Source organism: Myripristis murdjan, chromosome 1, assembly GCF_902150065.1.
Source record: "Myripristis murdjan chromosome 1, fMyrMur1.1, whole genome shotgun sequence".
Classification (NCBI taxonomy): domain Eukaryota; kingdom Metazoa; phylum Chordata; class Actinopteri; order Holocentriformes; family Holocentridae; genus Myripristis; species Myripristis murdjan.
The window spans coordinates 21,291,104-21,298,682 of NC_043980.1; the positions used below are offsets into that span (position 1 = coordinate 21,291,104).

The 7,579-nt window shown below is 44.5% G+C and overlaps 1 protein-coding gene across 3 annotated transcripts in view; it reads right to left on the bottom strand.

The window, feature by feature from the left end:
* The window catches only part of apbb2b (amyloid beta (A4) precursor protein-binding, family B, member 2b), a 57,773-nt gene that overhangs the window by 42,098 nt on the left and 8,096 nt on the right, over nucleotides 1–7,579 (bottom strand). For all 3 annotated transcript variants that reach the window (XM_030063986.1, XM_030063979.1, XM_030063971.1), the window contains exon 2: nucleotides 3,896–4,000. The gene's annotated coding sequence lies outside the window, so the exon portion shown is untranslated. The remainder of the gene's footprint in view (nucleotides 1–3,895; nucleotides 4,001–7,579) is intronic.

Below are 7,579 nucleotides of genomic sequence, written 5' to 3' on the forward strand. Positions count from 1 at the left end.
CTGAATTATGTTGACTGCTGCTAGTAAATCAGTTAAACTCTGCGTAGTCAAGGGAAGTACCATCTACCAAAAAAAAAATCTGCCCTCCCCTGCTCTGAGACGATACCTTTACTGAACTGATAATGACGGCAGCCCAACAACATCTGGTTTGTCTGACAACGGTGGGTGTTGCACATCGCGCAACCAGCTGTATAATTTCTGACCTCAGACCAGCTGTATAATTTCTTCTTTAATGGCTTAAGCTGAAACCGAGAACATTGAGATGAAGCTCCGTCTGCGTCTATAGGAGGCATCGGGCCACGAGTCAAAGTTTCAGAAAAGACGGTAGTTTGGCAGTGTTTAGCCGTCACTGATGCTGCACAACGGCACAGATTGGACTGTGGGAAGCAGCGAATGTATGCACATATCAACTAACAGAGCAGCGCGCACACACGCACACACACACACAAAAAACATTTAGATCTCAAGTGAAAAAGTCAACCGAGGACAGAGTAAAGAAACAAAGACGATGCATAAAAAAAAAAAATCACACTGTAAAAAAATGCTGCATTCTGGGATAAAATTACAAGGCATCGTCAGCTCTTCAACTCTTGCTGCAACAGGCCCGCATACCAGTGTGTGTGTGTGTGTGTGAGTATGTGCAGAGGTGTATAGGAAAAAAAAAAGTCTGAATCACTTCCCATGAAACTATTCACAGTCAGTCAATGTTGTGAAAGTGCAGCAATACCCAGCAATAGACCCAGCAATACTCCAATGCTCATCAAACAATATTGCTGCCAGCGCTACACTGGGACAGAGAAGCTGTTATTTAAGTCTGTGACCCAGCAACTCTGCCCTGTATCTAGCCAGCACTAGCACAACAAGCACCACTGCAATGCTTTCCTAATGTTATAGACTAGGACAGATCCTGTATATGGCTGCCAGATTGTTTTTCACCCTTCTGACAAATTATAAAAAAAAAAAAAAAAAAAAAAAAAAAAAAAAAGAGCAAAGCCTGAAGTTTTTGGGCGGAGCAACAGCTCAGCAGCAGAGCGGCAAATATGCACTGACAGTGTGACTTCTGCCATCTTATGCATCTGCATATGGCTTCAGTAAGATGGGGTGACGAGGAAAACACAGCTAAGACCGCCGTGTTGGGCTGGGCCTCACAGCAGCCCTCTGCTGTGGACTGAGGGGGTCCAGCCTTAATTACAGGGCCCCTCTGTGGGCAGGGAACGACTGGCATCGAGACAGAGACATAAACCCTCACACACACACACACACACACACATATACATAGTAAACATGAAGAGTAAACTTTTCACATGAACTCACTAGTTAACGGTTCAGTGTAAAACAATGAAGCACAGGCTCACTATTGTGTATTGTATTTCAAAGTCAGTACCGAGGACCTGCAGGGGTCCTTCAAAGGTTTCTGGGGTTTCCTCAGCAGAATGAGAAATAGTTTCATTTCACTGGAATTGAATTCACTGCACATTACTATGATTAAAAAAAAAAAAAAAAAAAAAAAAAAAAAACATGTAAGAGTGATTATTTTAACATTAACTTTTAATCTCAACACTTTCATTTGGCAACGTTGCAAGGCATCTTTAACAATTCAGTGCTGAACACAAACAACTTTTCACGTCAGGGCAAATCTCGTCTGCGCCCCGCTGAAAGTCAACATGGGTGTCCAGAACGTGAAGAAGATTGAAAACCCCTGTGTCAATTTACAGCCACACACCAAACACACACCAGTGGGCTGGGAAATAAGATCTAAGTTGTGGCGCAGAGAGACGGTGACCTCTGACTTCTGACCAACCTGTGGCCCTGCATGTGTCTGTGTGTGTGTGTGTGTGTGTGTGTGTGTGTGTTCTAGGCATGTTGGGGGGCTGGCTCCAGCAAAGATTGAAGGAAGCAGCTGCAACCACTCCACCTCTCTCTCTCTTTCTTTCTCTTTCTGTTTCACTGTGTGTTGTGTGTATCCACCCTGGACAGAGAGAAAGAGGCAGAGCGATTTGCTTTTAGATTCATAAGCCAAGTGGACACCTGCCAAGAGTTTGATAGGCCTCTCGTCCCTCTTTCCTTCCCCTCTTTCTCAAGGCCTTTCTTCCATCCCAGTTCCTCTGCTAATCCCACTCCACTTTAACCTCTTCCCTCTTCTCTCTCTTTTCTCGACCTGCCCACCCTCCCTCCCTTTTCCTCCTCCTCTCCATTCCGCTTCCTCGTCTAGCCGCCGCCGTGCTCCTCTCCTCCCTCCATCCTTCACCCCCTTCCTTTTCCTCTTCTTCCCTTTGTCTAGAGGAGAACTGCCGTCTGCTCTCATTAAAAGAGAGGAAGGTCTGTAAACTCCCATAAAAACACCCGTTTCTCTCTACAACCCTGATTTACGGCCACTTTTCCCCTCCTCTCCTCCTCGTGAGAAACCCCATCTGTTACCCAAAAAAAAAAAAAAATGACAAGAAAGCAAAACTGTCGCAGTCAAGAGGCTGGGCCACAGAAAACAAAGTGAAGGGATTCATGTCAACAAGGCAAGGCACGCCGGATAGAAAAAGCAATCCGGTGTTTTTGTAACTTCTGGAATGGGACATGTGAGTGTAAGCCAGCTGCACAATAGCCCGCAATCTTTCCAGATCTTTCTTTGCTTTATTTTCATTGGCTGTGTCTTAGGCCGGGCCGTTTGCTCTCAGCCGCTGCCAGCTTCCACTGCCGGGCTAAGAAACTAGCAAAACTGCCAACCATGAACATATATAACCACTCAAGTGGATGACCGCCTCTTTCAACCACCATGTCAAACTTAATCATTTTTACTATTTATCCTGAGCTAAAGCACAGATTGAGGCACTGATTTTTAACTAATATTAAAATTGGCAAATGCACAATGAATGAAAGTAACTGCAGAGCAAAAGGAAACAAAAACAAGACACATCAATCAGTCTGACACTACAGACTGTTGATGACTGGTCAGCTCTGATCCGCCACAGTGTGTGTGTGTGTGAGTGTGTGTGTGTTGTGTGTGTGTGCCCATTAATGCAAGGAAGAGGCAGACCAGAAAACAATGGTCATCCTTGGATTCCGGTTCAGAATAACAACGGAAGGGTAAAACAGTGAGGAGGCCCAATGTGTGTGTTTGTGTGTGTGTGTCTGTGTATGTGTATGTGTGTGTGTGTGTGTGTGTGTGTGTGTATTCCTGTATTGTCAATAGGGGGAAATAACAGAGACAAAGTAACACTTTGACTGAGACTGCAGCCTCAAGAAAAAGTCTTGTGTAAGCGCACGCACGCATGCACACACACACACACACACACACACACACACACACACACACACTCTATCAGCCATGGTTTTGCGAGTCGAATACGCTCCCATGGCCATACATCGTCCTTGCAGCGGCAGTGTATGGTGAGTGTGAAGGGCAGACAGAAATAGCTACAGCTCCACTATAATTCCCCTCACAGTCACAGTTTAAAGTACACATCAAGACTCACTGTGTCTGGCTTTGCGCACGTGTGTGACAGCGTGTGTGTGTGTGTGTGTGTGTGTGTGTGCGTGCATACGAGTGCCTCAATACACTGTGTATGTAAAAGGTATCATTTTCCGCTGGCATGGTTTTTGCGGGCAGGAGAACACAAGACGAAAGTGACCACAAAAGAAAGGAGAGAGGAGAGGAATTTTCAGGGTGGGCCAAAGAATTTGTGGCATGTCTGTTTTTGGGTGGGTGGGTCAGTCGGCCTGGGGGGTGAAAATCTCTAATTGGCCAGCAAAAGAGGCAGAAAACACACACACACACACACACGCACGCACACACACCTTTGAGACAAAGGTAAATGTTGCGTCCGTACGTGTTTGAGCAATCCAACCATGAAAGGACAAAGAATACGAGGAGTAAGGTGTGGAGCGAGAGGGGAATACATACCTGAAGGAAAATCTCCCTTTTGTTCAGGTCAAGAGAGGCGGTCAATCGTGAACGGGTGAGGAAAAACAGGCAGGCAGGCAGGCAGGCACATCAGTGGAGGGTCACCTGAAACAGAGGTAAAACAGATCGTGTTACCTGGTTGCCTGAGTTAATTGCAAAAACAGACAACTACCATTTCTGTTGAATTCAACGCTTCATGTACCGTACGTTCTGCTAACATCTTTCACAAGAGCAAAAGTTCACAGGAATGAATGTCATTTTGCAAACAAACTTCAAGTGTTAACAAAGGAAGTGACTGCAGAAGAGGGAGAGCAGCTGTGGCGTGCAGACATTTATCAGGATTAATTGCTGACTCAAGTTTGCACAGATAAAATAATGCCGAGGAGCGGACGAGGAGAAAGCAGGAGGGAGGAATGAGAAGAGAGGAGAGGAGAGGAGAGCAGGCGATACTTGGGTTTCGTAACAGACTCAGATATCACACCACACACACGTACACAGACACACACACACACACTTCGAAGCCCTACACAGTGGAAAAGAAACATATTTCTGAAACAGAAGCCAAGAAGAGATTTCCTGGATTTGGGAAACTTGGGAGTTGGAAGAGTGTGTTGTAACAGCCCCCACCCTCCCACACCTCCTGTCACAAATACATCCCTGCCCCCACTTCTTTCTCTCCCTCTCCCTCTCCCTCTCCCTCTCTCCTCAGCCTGTCTCTCGTTCCTGTGTGTTGGGGTCTGGCGAGGGAGGGGAGAAAGAGTACACCATGCACACACACACACACACACACACACACACACACACTGACACGGTTTAAAACACACTTAGAGGAGGGAAGTCCCATTTCAGTCCTTCAGCCTCCAGCCTGAGGAGCACATACAAGCTGTGTAACGCGACCGCAGCTCTTTCCTGGACGTGACACTTATGGCAACAGCAGACAAACAGACACCAGACACCATAACGTTACACAATACACTCGGTATGCTAACGCTGAAAATATGCAACGACACTAAACGACAAACTTATTAGTCAATCAACAGAAATTTAAGAGCTTATAATTGTGACAATTGAATCAATTTAGTCAATTATCAAGTAAAAACACCAAACATTTGTTGACAACAGCATCACTAAGACGCTAAGATTCGATTATTTTTCTCTGTTCATATAATAAACTCATACTTAACCCTTTCTAGGTCACTCATTGAAATACTTTGAAATTCAGAAAAAAAACAACGCTAGACTGTTATTAGAGAACATGATATGACTTTATTACTTCTTTTTCTAAAATTTTCATTTTGTAATAGAAAATCAAAGCCATTGAGATTGGTCAAATGCCACAATCATGTGACCTGGGATGTAGAGCGATCTTTGCTGATTGGCTGGGTGAAGACCAAATGATTATTGAACTAACTGAGACAGGAGATGGGCCTGATATGTAAAATTTCTGAAATTACCAAAAATAGTCACTTGCCCTATAAAGGGTTAAAGCTTTTTGGGCTGCTAGTATGACTGAACTAAGTAATATGAAGACTTGAATTTAGTTGCAGCTATAGGGTGACCAAGTTGTCTGCAGTGTGCAGAATACTGTGACATTAAAACACTGTCCCGCATTTCTGTGATCACACAGAGAAACAACCATGGAATCACTGCCTAAATGATAGAATCATTAAAATGCATAGTTGGGCTGGGTGATATGGACAAAATCAAATATCACAATATCTTTGAGCGAATACCTCAACATTAACGAGTGTTAATTTTGACAGGTATTTGAATTTTAATTCCAGTCACAGTCATCTCTTGAAATATTGTTTTGTTTGAGTCAGATTTGAATCATTTATTTTACATTAGTGATAGTTTAGTCAAGTTTTAGTCAGAAGAACTTCCAATAACTGGAGCGACAGTCATTTTAGTAAATTTGGTCAGGGCACTATTATAATTATTGTTCTCGCCAGGCCCCTTGCGTGCGCACACACACACACACACACACACACACACACACACACACACCTCATCCTTTATTACCTTTTCTCACTCTCAACTGTCTTTCTCCCATCACATATCCCACTCTCCGTTTCAAGTGCAACTGGCATCTTCAGCATATTTTTACAATTGGATTACATGGCTATGGGTGCACTATCCATTATTTTTGTGACTGGTTGAATCGGTTCTCAGGCTCCAGACTAACTTTTCCAGTGGTAGCACTGGTGTCGCACCAGTACACGATCTGCTCACGCCCTTTTTTCTTTTCTTCAGGGGGAAAAGCTCAGACCGGATGTGCTGTGCCGCAGAGCTCCATGAAAGGCTTGTGATCTGAATGTGAAGGGCCAGTTTCGGCATCAAGTCTATTTTCGCCGTGCACCACAAACAAATTTCGCATGAAAACACACTGAAAATACACTGAAAACACACTGAAAATACACTGTAGATGGTCAAATATGCATCGCATGTTGCCAACTCTTCCAATTTTACTGCCCCTCTCCAGCTGTGCCTCTTGGGGTTTCATTTCCCCTGATTTTTTTCCCACATTTTGATGATATTGAAGAATCCGCCCATCCACTATACTTGTTAGAAACAGTATCACAGTATCTCAGCGGTTCACAGAATACATTAGAAACTACAGTCTGCATGGTTTCCTTTTTGGCAGGTGTCTGTTCCATCTCCACTGAAAAGACACAGCTTCATATCTAGAACAACAATAACAAATCATGTTTATCACTAAGTCTGACCATGACGACCATGCAGATTAAACCATTAAATTAGGTACTTATTCCACACATTTGACAGCTATGTTGCAGAGAGAGAGAGAGAGCAAGAGCCAAAGAGAGAGAGAGAGAGAGAGGACCTCATCTACGTCATTCCATGTGAATTTACGTTTTGCTTCGCAGTGTGTCTGGTCTGAACATGCCGTCAGTGTGTCTCTCCCTGCCTGCGCCGTCATCATCAGCGTCAGAACCGCTGGTTGGCTCTCCTACGCCGCCAGCCTCATTTTGCTTTTTTAAAACAATCAGCTACGCTCCTTCGTTTTGCTTCGCTTTTTCATTTTTCCTTCACACGCTTCATTTTGTCCGTGTGCATGGGGGAAATCAATGTCTCCCCATCGCTCACTCAAAACACAGCAACAGGTGAGAGGATAGACACACACACAAACAAGCTGTCAGCCGGATCCAAGGTGAGGGCAGGGCGAGTGCAGAGACTGGATATCCTAGCCTATATATAGCTGGGATGTGGCAGGACATCCGAGAGGACAAGGAAGTCTAGACACAAACAACACAGCTCGTACTCAGACAGTGTGTGTGTTTGTGTGTGTATCTCCGAGTGTGTGTCTAACATGGCCTTGATACCTCACATTTCATTAGAGAGAGCCTGTGGCAAGTCGTCCCGAGGTGATGTCACAAGATTGTTTTGATGTCACTGCCCGCTCTGATGGGACTCGCCGGACGTTTTGACTTATCAATCAAAAAGCCAAAGTGACAAAGTAAAAGAGAGAAAGAGCAAGGAAGAGTGGGGCTCTCTCTCTTTAAAAAAAAAAAAAAAAGGAGAGGGAGTGGGAGAAGGCTACCAGAGTAAGAACAAGGGATGTCAGGAAAAAAAAAGATGAGAGAGAGAGTGACTCATCAGAAAAGGAATGTCCCATCTCTGCCAAAGGGACCACAGACACCACTGCAACGATCACTCTCTCTCCTT